Genomic DNA, 13520 nt, shown 5'->3' with positions numbered 1-13520 from the left:
AACTAAAAATTCTAATTGATCCATATCATCAACATCATCTAAAACAATAAGAGCCTTTCGAAGGTAAAGACTATTTTGTATCACCCGGGCTCCTTGGTGAATGTTGCTTATCTTTGAATTTTCTCCCTTTTGGATATCATTAAGAAGTAGCTTTTGTAAATGAGGTAGACCTTTTTTTTTGTAAACCTTTTTGGCATCTTCAAGGAAGCTACTACATTCAAATCCCCAAGAAATTTGATTATATATATATCCAGCGATGGTTGTTTTACCTATTCCGCCAATTCCACATATCCCAACCATGCGAACATCATTTGACTCCATACGCAATCCCAAACTTATTTTTTTAAAATGGGAATCCATTCCAAGTAAATTATCCCCAACATACAAGAATTTGCAATTCAATCTATTCGCCATGGTGGTAGTAATATTCTTGATATACTCTGATTCATACCTAGTAATTATGAAGTAAGTTAGAGAAGAACACATGGTGAGATGAACAATAAATGGTAAGAAACATCAAGGTAATTTGATGATTTTTGGTGTCCTAATAACAACTGAAATTTCATTTACATATTTAAGCACTTTTTTTTAGAATCATATATGCAAGACAATGAAAAGAAAAAATCAAAGCATGAACTATATATACTTCTATTTAGTTAACTTTCTATTAAAATTACCCTAAATTTCTTTTAATTCACTTATATTTTAAATAAAATATTTATAAAATATTTTTATTTGAAAGAGCTTCCAAAATTTTATATAAAACACTTGTTTGAAAATCTTTTTTAATATTTTGTTTCAACTATAAAGATTAGTGAAACTAATACTTTTTATTTATCAAATTAATTTTCTAATAAAAATTACTTTTGTAAAAAATTAAAAATTTACTAGAATTTTAAAATATTTTGTTTATTTGAATTTTTATCTAATCATGCCTATAATTTAGTAAGTTAGATTTTGTTAAAATTCTGTTATAACATTTGGTTATATTATATGATTTTAGTTAACCCTATCATTAAAAAGTTATATATACAAGCCTTTTAAAATATGAAAATATGTTAACATTGATTTAATTTAAATACAAAAATAGGTTAATATTTATTCATTTTAAAGTTTTGTAATTTAAATATCGCTCTCTCCTCAATATGAACTTCTAACTCCACCATTGACCACACGGTTGAGTTTCATAACTTCTACGATTTAATTATTGCAAAACAAAAATCCAACTATTAGATGCATAGACTTAAAAATGATAGGATGAAAATAATTAAGCATATGCTAAGAATCAAGAATGGCAAAATGGGAATAATGATAGAATGCATAGAATCAAGGATGATAAAATGAAAATAATTAAATAGATATATAGAATCAAGATAGGAATTTGACCATATTTTCATAAATTAAGAGCAATCAAATATTAACAATATTTTATTATCTTAGTTTTAGGAAATAATATTGGTTTCCCTTAATTTTAGGATATTTATTATTCTTTTTTTTTTACCTTAATAATATTCAAGGTTTCCATTACCAAATTTATCAACCTCTTTACTATTTTGGACCTTAATTGTTTATTTGTTTATTATTAATATGTTGTATTATAAGTTGATTAAAGATGTTTGATTTTACATTTAATTCTTTAAATTGGATATTTAACATCTTTTATGGAACTATTTTGGATAGAATTATGAAAACCCCAAAGTTTTTCAATAATCTATAGTGGATATTAATTACATAATTAATGTAGATCCAACAATTTGTTTAACTTTATAGAAATTGATTTTACTTCTAAATTAATTTCTAAAAAGTTGTGTTATATTTTATTTCAAATCTTGTATAGGAATGCCTATTTATCAAATTATGAAATACTAAGAAACATAAAATAAAAAATAGAAAAAGAAAAAACAAACATAGAGCAAGAAGAAGAACTCAAGGTTAAACCTAAACCATATACTTTTGATAATTTCTTTTTCGATTTGTTGATGAAATATTTATATTTGGAATCATATGGACTTCTTTACGATTATAAAGTTATAAATGATAATAATAATAATAATTATTATTATTATTATTTTATACAATTCGAGAAATATTCAAGTATGAGGCATGTGTGTCATGAGATTATTAGTCGTGCATCAAGTATTCTAAATAATCAACTAATTTATTCTATTTAAGAAAAATATAATCGGTATGTAAGCTATTTAAATTTAGAAATATTTTATTAAAATGAATGAAATAATTCCCAAACTGTGAATCTAGCTCTTCCTATGTTTTTTTCTTGAAAAGTAACTCATTTTTAATATAAATGTTATTTACCATTCCAAGTATTTACATATAGATTTTAAAAAAGATGATTATTTTTACAAGAAAATAATGAGGGCATTTTCATCCATATGAGACCAAAAATTGAGGTTTTAAAGACCCTTTTTATCAAATAACCCTTAGATTTATTGATATTTTATTTTCCAAATTGAATATTAGCAATAATTCTTTAAAACATACTAAATTTAGATTTAGGGCAATTTAAAAGTTTTGCAAACAAAGCATCCTTAAGTAGTAGATGAATCAAACCCATGACAAGTGCAATAATTTATAATTATGAGACTCAAATTTAAGCACTTATAAATGAAAGCTACTCATAATTCATAAATAAAAGCTAAAAAGAAGATATTAAAATTACCCCTCATTTACATGCCATCCAGAAATATTGCCTGCTTCAGTCAAGGCCTCCCTCCAACTTTGTACCTTGTTCTTCCAATTTTCTTCATACCTGGTGAATGCTTCTCCAAACCTCCCTGTTTGTTTACGTACATCCGATGGATCCACATGGTAGAAAATTGGCAATACTATTTGCCCATATTTCCGGCTGCACTCCATGATCTTTGCAAGCTCGTCTAGGCACCATCTTGAATCAGCATAAGTTTTTGAGAAAACAACAATGGAAGATCTTGATTTTTCAATAGCATTTAGAAGCTCTGGTGCAATTTTTTCTCCTCTCTTAAGTTTGTCATCTCTGAAAGTTATAATGCCTTTTCCAACCAAAGCATTATGTAAGTGATCAGTGAAACTGTAACGGGTGTCTTCCCCTCTAAAACTCAAGAACACGTCAGAATCCAACCAAGGTTGGAAGGAGAAGAATCAGACGCCATTTGAGCCCTTGTGGAAGCCATTGCCAACCAAACTACGTGTATGTCAAAACTATAAGACAGTCTTCAATTGAATCTTGCCTTTGTGAAAGGTGTTGCGGAGGTAAAGTATTTAAGTTGGAGAAAAAAAGACGAATTCTAATCAAAAGGAATCATAAAATTAGAAGTTGAGGAAGGAACCAAGAAATTTCTAGGAAGGAAGGTGGGCACTCTAAAGTCTAACAAAACAACCTTTTTCCTTTTGCTTTCACACTCTTGTCTTTTGCCTTGGTATTCATTCACATGAGAATATGCCTTTTTCCATTCTCAATTATTTCTCATTAGCTGTATCATTTACCCTTGATTTAAGGTGGGTTCACATGAGCCAAGACCCTACCTCAATCATTAAGCCCATTCTTGAAGCTTTCCTTCACTCTTTTACATTTTATTTTTATTTTTCTTCTATTTGGTATTCAACAACTAGCACTTTTGCTTTTGCAATTTTCAGTGTCATTTTGTACATTTTTTTTTCCTTTTACTAGTCTTGTCTTTAATTTTTTTTTCTTTCCCAATTGGTATAACAACTAAAGTGTAAAAAATAAACATATGTCAAATCTTAGTGACTCAAATATATATTACGTTATAGATAATTGAGCTTTAATTTGGGTTTTTCTAATATTATAGCAACTTGGTATTCACCCGTTGAGTCAAAAAAGCTTGGCCAAAATCCCAAGTAGCAATACCATAGGAGATCATTCTCATACACTTCAAGTTGAAATTTAAAATCTAATTTGATACTCAAAGTGGATTTCAAAATTTTATTTATTTGGAAATGGTAACATAAATTCAAATTTCTATTTTAAAAAATCATTATGCATAAAATTAAAGCCACATATTAAAAATATTATTGTTATGTTTATTATTTTAAAATACATATTAATTATTTGATGATTTTTTTAATTGAGTATTTGTTTGAAAAGGTAAAGTAAGCTTCTTTTTTCTTAACAAAAATTAAATCATATCACTAATTTTTTTTAGTTATCTAAGTAGCTCCAAATATATTGGCTGAGGCAAAAAAAAAATCTAAATTATATTAATTATTTATTTGTATAAAAAAATTTATTTAGAATTAGTCGTTAATCCTTTTACGAGATGTAACGAGAACCATTTGTTCACCAATGGGCTAAAAAGTAATGAATGAGGGGTGATCACTTCACAAGGAAAGATTCCTTTGTTGACCAACATGGGTGACCCATTTTTTGGCATTTTCCCATGTGCATTGTTTGACGAACCATTTGTTCACCAATGGGCCAAAAAGTAATGAATGAGGGGTGGTCACTTCACAAGGAAAGATTCCTTTGTTGACCAACATGGGTGGCCCATTTTTTGGCATTTTCCCATGTGCATTGTTTGACGGGGCTAGCAAAGAATAATTGTTTATTTGAATTATTTATTCACCTGTGGGTCAAAAAGTAATGAATGGGGATGGTTGTCACTTCAGAAGGAAAAGTTCCTTTGTTGGTCCTTTTCTTGGCATTTTCTTGTGTGCATTGTTTTATGGGGCTTGCCAAGAATTATTGTTTATTTTAAATTATATTGTATATGAGTTTCATCTTTAATAAAAGTGTTTTTTTAGGACATCATTACTTTCTTATTAATATGGTACAAATGTTTACTCATATTGATATCAACATATCATAAATTTATTTTGAATATAAATATAAATAAAATGATAGCTTATTTAGTTTATGGGTGGGAAGTTGAAGATGCTAATACTTCGTAGGCAAGATTAAAATAAATAAATAAAATTTGAAAAAGTGAATAGTCTAACCTGTTGTTTCCACATCTCCATTGTCCAATAAATTAAACTTATAATGAGTATATATGTCATCAAATAAAACACTGAACAACAGGATTTAAAAAAAAATGGTAATTTTTAAAAATATGTTTTTTAAATATGACAATTCAAAAAAATATTTTTAAATGTATGATAGTTTGCAATAATCTAATTAGAAATTACATTTTAAAAAGATAATTTTAGATGAATTTTAAAATTATTTTTTGAAAAGAAAACTTCAATATTTAACCCAAATTTGTCTTTCTAAAAGACGACTTCCAATTGATGCCTTAAAAAATTGTTGTAGATTTGGAAATAGTTTTGAAACTATCATATTTTAATAAATATTTTTTAAAATGGTATTTTTTCCAAAATCCAATGAACAATCAATATTCTACCATTGTTGTGAGGAAGATACAAGACAATGTTTGAGCCTTTTCTTTAGTAAAAAGAAAAAGTGAAAGTTAGGTTAACTTTTTGTTATCTTGGAAAATTCTAAGAAGGAACAATGTTTTGTTGATTGACATAGGTGGCCTCTTTCTTGGCTTTTTCCCTTGTACATTGTTTCATGGGGGTATGTGAGATTATTGTTTATTTTGAGTTACATCTTAGATGAGTTTTATCTTTAATAATTAGAAAGTTTTTCATGGTATTATAATTTTCTTGTTGATGTGATATTATATCATTATATCATAAATTGTTTTTAAAATAAATAGAAATAAAATTACAATTTTATTAGTTTCGTATATGGTAAGATGAAGACACTGATACCATAGTTCTTATAACACAGGTGTTGGAAAAAGTTAAATAAAATTACTTATTCTATAGAATAAATATTTAAAACTCACGAAAAGGATGATTAGCATCTTAAAGTCAACAAGTCAACACATTAAAGATCATTCAATCCTTTTTGTGTTTTTGCAGTTGGCATATTGTCCTTTGATATTAATTCCTTTTCATTTGTGGTTGGCTTTAATACCAACAAACCGACACTCATTTTTCTTTTATTTTTTTAGGAGTCAAGGTCTTTCCATGATTGTTCTCTACTTTTTACTTTTCCATTTTCCAAATTTCCCACTCAATAAAAATGTCATTGTGAAAATTTGCTTGGGTTTCCAAGTAACCTTCTCATATATATATTCTCAAAATTCAAAACAAAATACAAGGAGTAATTTCTTATTGATGTTTACCATTTACATAGTCCCTCTTTCTACTCTCAAATTATTCAAAAACTAAGGTCACAAGAGAATTTATATAAATAAGTTCTTAAAAAAAATGATATAAAACAATTATTAATGAATTTTTTTCCTTTTTTAAAATACTTATTTTTTAATACCAATACAAGATCAAAACTAAAAAAGCATCCAAACATGCCTGCTTTACTAGTATTATGAAATTCAAAATCTCTCTACTTTGATATATTGAGGCATCTCTAGAAATTTGTGAAAGAACATTTAACTAACTACTTGGTGAAGGATTTATATGATTAGTAATTCGAGGAGTGGAAAAAATGAGTACCATGACTTAAATTCAAGGTAGTAGGTAGAATGTTACTACAAATAAACTTAAATATTATATTATACCCAACAAAAGGTATATAAAACTTTAATCTTGATACAAGAAGAAACATGAAATTTCCACAAAATTTTCAAGAAATTTAGCTTAAAGGGATAAGGAAACATTGAGTTTCTATAAAATTTTCATGAAATTTCATTCAAAAAGTGGTAATGCTAAGAAATTAACAAGGTTTAAATCCTCAAATGTGCTTTTACATTGAAAGACTCATATTGGCAAACAATATTATCCTTCTTAATTATTTCTTTTTTTATTTTTGTCTTTTCATCAATACTATGTGACTAGGATCTCACAAAGTTTGTTGAAAGAAAATAAAGACTTTCTCAGTCTTCTCAAGTTACCCATAGGGTTCAAGCAATAATGCATACGATAATTGATGATAGTGAAAGATTCAAAAGAGTTTTATAGAGAGAGAAATTATACCCTTTTATGTTTATATAATATGGAGAGAGAAATCAAGCTTCACTTAGGAGTAATTTTTTTTTTATCTATTACAAAAAAAAAAAAGGATATCCTACAAAACTATAGCATACTTTTACATCTTTTATTACTTTTAATCATGTAGAGTCTATATGCACAAATAGTCAAGAATGACAATTAATTATATTTTTCAAAAAAAATTAAAAAGAAATTATATCACCATTTATTGTAAACTAATTTATAAAGATTGATATTAGTGGATGGCGAAGAAACTAGTCATCCTATCATCTTCAAAATTGTATCTTAGATAATTAAATTAGTGCCACAATTATTAAATGAAAATGTTTTCTTTCTATTATTTTATGAAATAAAATAAGAAAAACATTTTTATTTCAATTTCTTCTAATCCTATGAAATAGTTAGTATATGTGGTTCATTGCTTTAGATAACATGTATTTAAAGTAAATAAATTTTTTTTTTATAACAGATAAGTCTTACTCTCCTCTTATCTTTTTATCTAGTCAATATGATTAAACATTTTTTTTTCTTTTTTTCTTTTTTTCTTTCTTTTCTATTTTTTTTTTTCATTGCAAGTTGTTTTCTTTCTTTAGATGAAGTGGTGTGTCCCATATGATTTTGTAAGACTAAAGACCTTTTTGGTTTTTTCTTCACCAAACACTACAAGTAGTCATATGCTTTAGATAACATGTATTTAAAATGAATAAATTCCTTTTACAAAAAAAGAAAAAAATGATAAATCTTACTCTTCCCTTTTATTTTTTCTAATCAATTTGATTAAACATTTTCTTTTTTCTTTTCCCATTGCAAATTGTTTTATTTCATTAGATAAAGTGGTATGTCCCACACGGTTTTGTAAAGCCAAAGACCTTTTTGGTTTTTCCCTTACCAAACACCATAAGTAGCCATGTGTTTTAGACAACATATATTTAAAATGAATAATTTTTTTTGTTATTTTTAAAAAAGATGACTCTCACTCTTCTCTTGTCTTTTTTCTAATCAATTTGGTTAAACATTTTTTTTCTTTTTTCTTTTTCCATTGCAAGTTGGTTTCTTTCCTTAGATGAAGTGGGATGTCCCACCCGATATTGTAAAACTAAGGACCTTTTTGGTTTTTTCTTTACCAAACATCATAAATAGTCACGTGCTTTAAATAACATGTATTTAAAGTTAATAATTTTTTTTAGAAAAAAAAAAAAAAGATAAGTCATACTTTTTTCTTGTTTTTTTCTAATCACTTTGATTAAACATTTTTTTTCCTATTGCAAGTTGTTTTTTTTCATTAGATAAAGTGGTGTGTCCCATATGGTTTTGTAAGACCAAGGATCTTTCTGGTTTTTCATTTTCCAAACACCATAAGTAAAACCATGTGCTTTATATTAACATGTATTTAAAGTGAATATTTTTTCTTTTTTTTTTTTAAAAAAAAAGATAAATCTTGCTCTTCCCTTGTTTTTTTTTGTTTTTTTTTTCTAGTCAATTTGATTAAACATTTTTTTTCCATTGCAAGTCGTTTTCTTTCATTAGATGAACTGGTGTGTCCCACACAGATTTGTAAGACCAAAGACCTTTCTAGTTTTTCCTTTACCAAACACTATGACTATGTTTGGTTCCCATAAAATTTGAGAGAAAATGTCAGGAAAGAAAATAAAAAGGAAAAATGGAAAGAAAGAAAAAATGAAATAAAATAAAAAATAGATTCAAAATCAATAAATTATTTTTATATGTTTTTTCGAACTCATTTCATTTAGTTTCCCCTATTATATAAAGATTAAATAATTTTAAAATGTATAAATTTTTAACTAATTTTAATTATATTTAATTTTCTTTTTTAAAAAATTATGGTGAAACTAAACATGAGAAAACTATTTTCCTCAGATTTTTTTTTCTTTCCTTAGTACTTTCCGGGAACCAAACATAACCTATAAGTAGTCATGTGCTTTAGATATCATGTATTTAAAGTGAATGAATTTTTCTTTTCTAATAATAATAATAAACCTCACTCTTTCCTTGGCCTTTTTTTCTAATCAATTTGATTGAACACTTTTTTTGTTTTTCTTTTTTTCTTTTTTCATTGTAAGTTGGTTTCTTTTATTAAATGAAGTGGTATGTCCCACACAGTTTTATAAGACCAAAGACCTTTTTGGTTTTTCCTTTACCAAACACCATAAGTAGCCATGAATATTTGTCACTCTTTATTTCCAAGATTTAATTCAAAATATGTTAAGAAACCAAAAGCTTATATCCATAATATGTTTTTTTTTTGTCTTTTTCTTTGATATTGGTATCTTTCTTTCTTTCGATATTTAAATTTATCCTTGATTTTTGTGTATCTCTTGGCTTAGGTTGATCCCAAAAAAATTTTCTAGGCCATATTGTAGACCTCCCGGAGGCAGAGAGCTTGCTTTTGATTTATTTATTTTTTCCTACCTTTTTTCCCGAGCGGCTGGACATGATGGTGAGAGCTGTTTTTGGGGCAGAAAAAGGGAACTGATGGGGGAGGCTTTTGGGCGGCAGATGGGACGGGGTACGGACATGGCTTGGAGGAGAAGCTAAAGGGAAAACAAAGGAAAAAGAAAGGGAAAGAGGAAGGAAGAAAAGAAAAGAAAAAAAGACAGAGCAACTCAGGGAACCGGGTCAGTCTTGCTGGTGGAGAGGCAACTTGCAGGTTAGATCCCCAGCGTACTCCATCACTTTCTCATCATTCTGGCTATTAGATGTTAAACGTCGTTCAATTATTTCCGTTGATTCCTGAATATTGTTTTTTTAGTGATGTTTGAGGAGCCAAGTTTAACTCATATTTAAACTCCTTTTGGTGTTTTTGGTTCCAGTTTGAGTATTGATTTGTTATTCTGGTGAAGGTAGACAAGGTCCATTATTCACTTTTGTTAAGCTTGACCCCCTGTATGCGTGTTCTAAACTGGGTTTCCTTTAGTTTCGTGAGTCCCCCTCGCTTTGAACCCATGAGTGTCACGTGGAAGAGAGGCCTGTACAGTCATGCATTCCATATCCTCGTGCTTGTAGCCCTGTAGGCGATTCCACCCACCATGTCTCGCCTCTGGAAGCCATGTACACGCCCATCATCTCTCATGCGCACCCCCCTACGTCTGTACTCCCTCCAGCCTAGGACGCGGCTCTGGAAATCTATAGCATTCCGACGAGCCCCATCACTTTCGCACTTCGCATAACGTCGTCGCCGTCAGCTTTCGCCGCAGCTTCGTCGTCCACTGGCGCCGGGTTCAAATCCTCCACGCGGCTTGCATGCTATAGGGGCTCCTTGGCGGCGACGTCGAGGGTGATGTCCGCCGACGAATCTCTCCATGCTTTCATGAAGGCTGCAGCAGCAGGCTCCACACCGACACCAAGCCGTTGCAGCTGGACGTGTTCGACGGCGGAAGAGGCAGCGCGACACGGCGAGATGGCGCGAAGCGGCTGCAGCTTGGACCACCTTCCAGGACCTCCGGCGATGCCTTTCTCACCTCCGTTTTCTCCGTCATAGTCTTCCTGAGGTGAAGAAGAAGGTCACGTGGCTGAAAGGCCCAAGGAGAGGATGAGTATGGATTTGGGATTTAATGTTTTGGGCCCAAAAGAGAAGCCCAAGTTTGTGAAGGCTTTAATTGCCTTGGGCTTGTCCATTGACATCATTGGACTTGGGCTTGAGTTGGAGCCCAGGCCCAGTTCGTGTAGATGATAGGATCAATGCCAATCCCTAAAAAAATCCTAGGTTTAATTTAATACTTCAAAATATTTGCTCAAATCATATTTTCATAATTTGAATTATTATTCCCATACTTGTCATTTATTCAAAGTCCAATCTATAAAAGAAAATCAAGTTCACATGTTTTAATTTAATTCTTCAAATACTCTTTTAAATCTCATACTTATCAACTAGAATTATTATCTTATATTCTCCTATCTATCCATGCCAATCCCTCAAAAATCCTAGGTTTAATTTAATACTTCAAAATATTTGCTCAAATCATATTTTCATAGTTTGAATTATTATTCCCATATTTATTATTTATTCAAAGTTCAATCTATAAAAGAAAATCAAGTTCACATGTTTTAATTTAATTCTTCAAATACTCTATTAAATCTCATATTTATCAACTAGAATTATTATCTTATATTCACCTATTTTATTTATACCAATCCTTCAAAAATCTCATGCTTTAATTAAATTCTTCAAATACTTGCTTAAATCAAATTTTCATAAATCGAACTATTATCCCATGTTTATTTAGCTATTTAAAATCTAATCCTTCAAAAATCCCATGTCTTAATTTAGTTTCTTCAAATACTTGTTTAAATCTTATTTTCATCAATTAGGACTGATTCGTGCCCAATTGGTGTCTCAGCTGATTTGTGTTCAGCTGGTGCTCCTTGATTGAGGGAGTAATCAACAAAATTTATTACCTATAACACCATACACTAAGGTAGCAAAGAAAAAGCTACTATAGTATAGTGGCTCTAGGGTCGTTCACTGGGAATGACTAACAAGCAATCAATGATACCAATTCCAAGTGAATTGGTCTTGTTTCCTTTCAAGGTTAGCTTAAGAAATAAAACACAAACTTTGATTGGTAAAGGTTTAGACTTAAACTAACTAACATAACAGAAGTTTGGAATAATTGAGGAAGAAAAGCATTCCTTGGAGATTTAGGTTCACTGGGGTGGTTCCTCATGCAAAAGACACGGCTCCGGTCAGATGGTTCATTTCCTCGCGTTAGAGATTCAACATATAGTCAATTCTCTAACCGGTGATGTACAGAGACTCCTTCAATTAGATTTCACTTTAATTCTCTCACTGATGCAACTTGCAATGGTTTAAGCCTCTCACTAAGCCTTAACCATTCAAGGTGATCTTTAACCTTGGATTACCCGTCAAAAGCTCGCAAGAGATAACTAATGGATGTCTCCTAGGAGTCCAAAAGCTTATCAAGTGTTGGCTATTCTAGAAAATCCTACCCTGAAGTCACCTACCAGAGGCTCGCAAGGGGTAAACTAGTGCATTTCCATGGTTGGAAATCACTTGCCTTACCAAGTGTTGGCCCAGGTGACTCCAAGGTGTTTTAAGTTAACTAAAAACATAGAAATCACTAAAGGATTTCACTTCCTCTTCATTACTAGCTAAAACCACAGAGCTTTGCATTCTTGCATTTGGAACCTTCCCCGGCAACCTTAGCTCCAAGGAATTAGAGGTTTAGTTACTCATTCTCTGGGGAAAACTCCTCAGAGAATTCATAACTTAGAAATAAAATGAAAATACAAAGTGAGAAGGTAAGGCAATAGAAAGAAAATAGACTTTACTTGCTTACCCAAACGTTTATAGAAGGAACTCCTCCCTGAGAACAGGCTCCCGAGAGGTATATATATCAACATAATATAAAACTAATTGTTACAAAGATATTTAGTCTTTTTACTAACTTAAAAACTAAGGAATCATGTAATTGGTGGTTTACAAGGAGTATTTTGGGATTTAGACAACAAAAATCTAATGGAAAATATCTCCCAATGTCGGTAGCAAATATCGGGAGGCTTCAGGATCCATTTCGCAGGAGAAAAATGGTGTCTGCGAGATTTCGCAGACACTCAAGAGGGCTGCAAAATAATTTCGCAACACCAAGCTATCTTCATAGGGCTGCGAAATTGGCTTCCACCTTGAGGTTCCAAGCTTCCTTCTTGCGGCATAAATCGTGCATCGTCAGAAGGAGAAACACCTTACTGTACAAAAATGCTGCGAAATCACTTCGTAACAAAAGGGTGATTTCGCAGCACTTTGCAAAATGCTTCCTTCAGCTCGGAGTGATTGGCTTGTAATGGCTGCAACTTCTTCATTTCAACTCCGAATTGCACACCGTTTGAAGCATTGGATTGTTGACTTCCTGATCTTTGAAATGGTATATAGCATGCATCATTTGGACTTCAGAAAGTGCTCCAAAAGTGGCTGCTACGACTGTCATCAAGAATATGCTTTATGGCAGATTCTCTTTGCTTTTTCTCCTTGCAATCCGGAATTACTCTTGGCAAATGACTTCTAAGCTTTGCCCAAGATTCCTCATAGCTCTCCTCAGTCTTGACTTGCTTTGGTGATCAAAATACTAACAAAAACACCAAAACTTACACAAAGTGATCAAAATTGCTTTAAAGGATCCTTAACATGCCAATTGAGTTAAAAGGCCTAAACTACTACTCAAAAGTGTTTAAAAGGATTAATTATAGGCTATCAAATAGCACTTTTTGAGTAGTAATCAAGGACTATTATCTCATATTCGTCTATTTATTTAAAACCTAGTCCTTCAAAAATCTCTTGTCTTAACTCAATTTTTCAAGTCCTAAAAATTATACAGTTCGCCTAAATTTTATCCTCATCAATTAAAATCATCATTACATACCAATTCAAAGTCCAATCTTTCGAAAACCCCATGTCTTAATTCAATTTTCAATCCCAGAAATTCCATTATTCGTCTAAATTATATTTTTGTTAATTAGGATTCTTGTTCCATATCTATTTATTTATATAAGGTCTAATTCTTCAAGAAAATCCA

General features: G+C 30.4%; 1 protein-coding gene and 1 pseudogene across 2 annotated transcripts in view; both read right to left on the bottom strand.

The window, feature by feature from the left end:
* The window catches only part of LOC104878657 (pentatricopeptide repeat-containing protein At1g71420-like), a 123958-nt pseudogene that overhangs the window by 10186 nt on the left and 100252 nt on the right, over positions 1 to 13520 (bottom strand).
* LOC104878043 (disease resistance protein RPV1) overlaps positions 1 to 13520 on the bottom strand; it is a 100309-nt gene that overhangs the window by 8659 nt on the left and 78130 nt on the right. The window lies entirely within an intron of this gene.

Source organism: Vitis vinifera, chromosome 7 (assembly GCF_030704535.1).
Source record: "Vitis vinifera cultivar Pinot Noir 40024 chromosome 7, ASM3070453v1".
NCBI classification, from domain to species: Eukaryota; Viridiplantae; Streptophyta; class Magnoliopsida; order Vitales; family Vitaceae; genus Vitis; species Vitis vinifera.
Note: the sequence above shows the minus strand (reverse complement) of the source record. Positions and strands in the feature narration are given on the sequence as shown.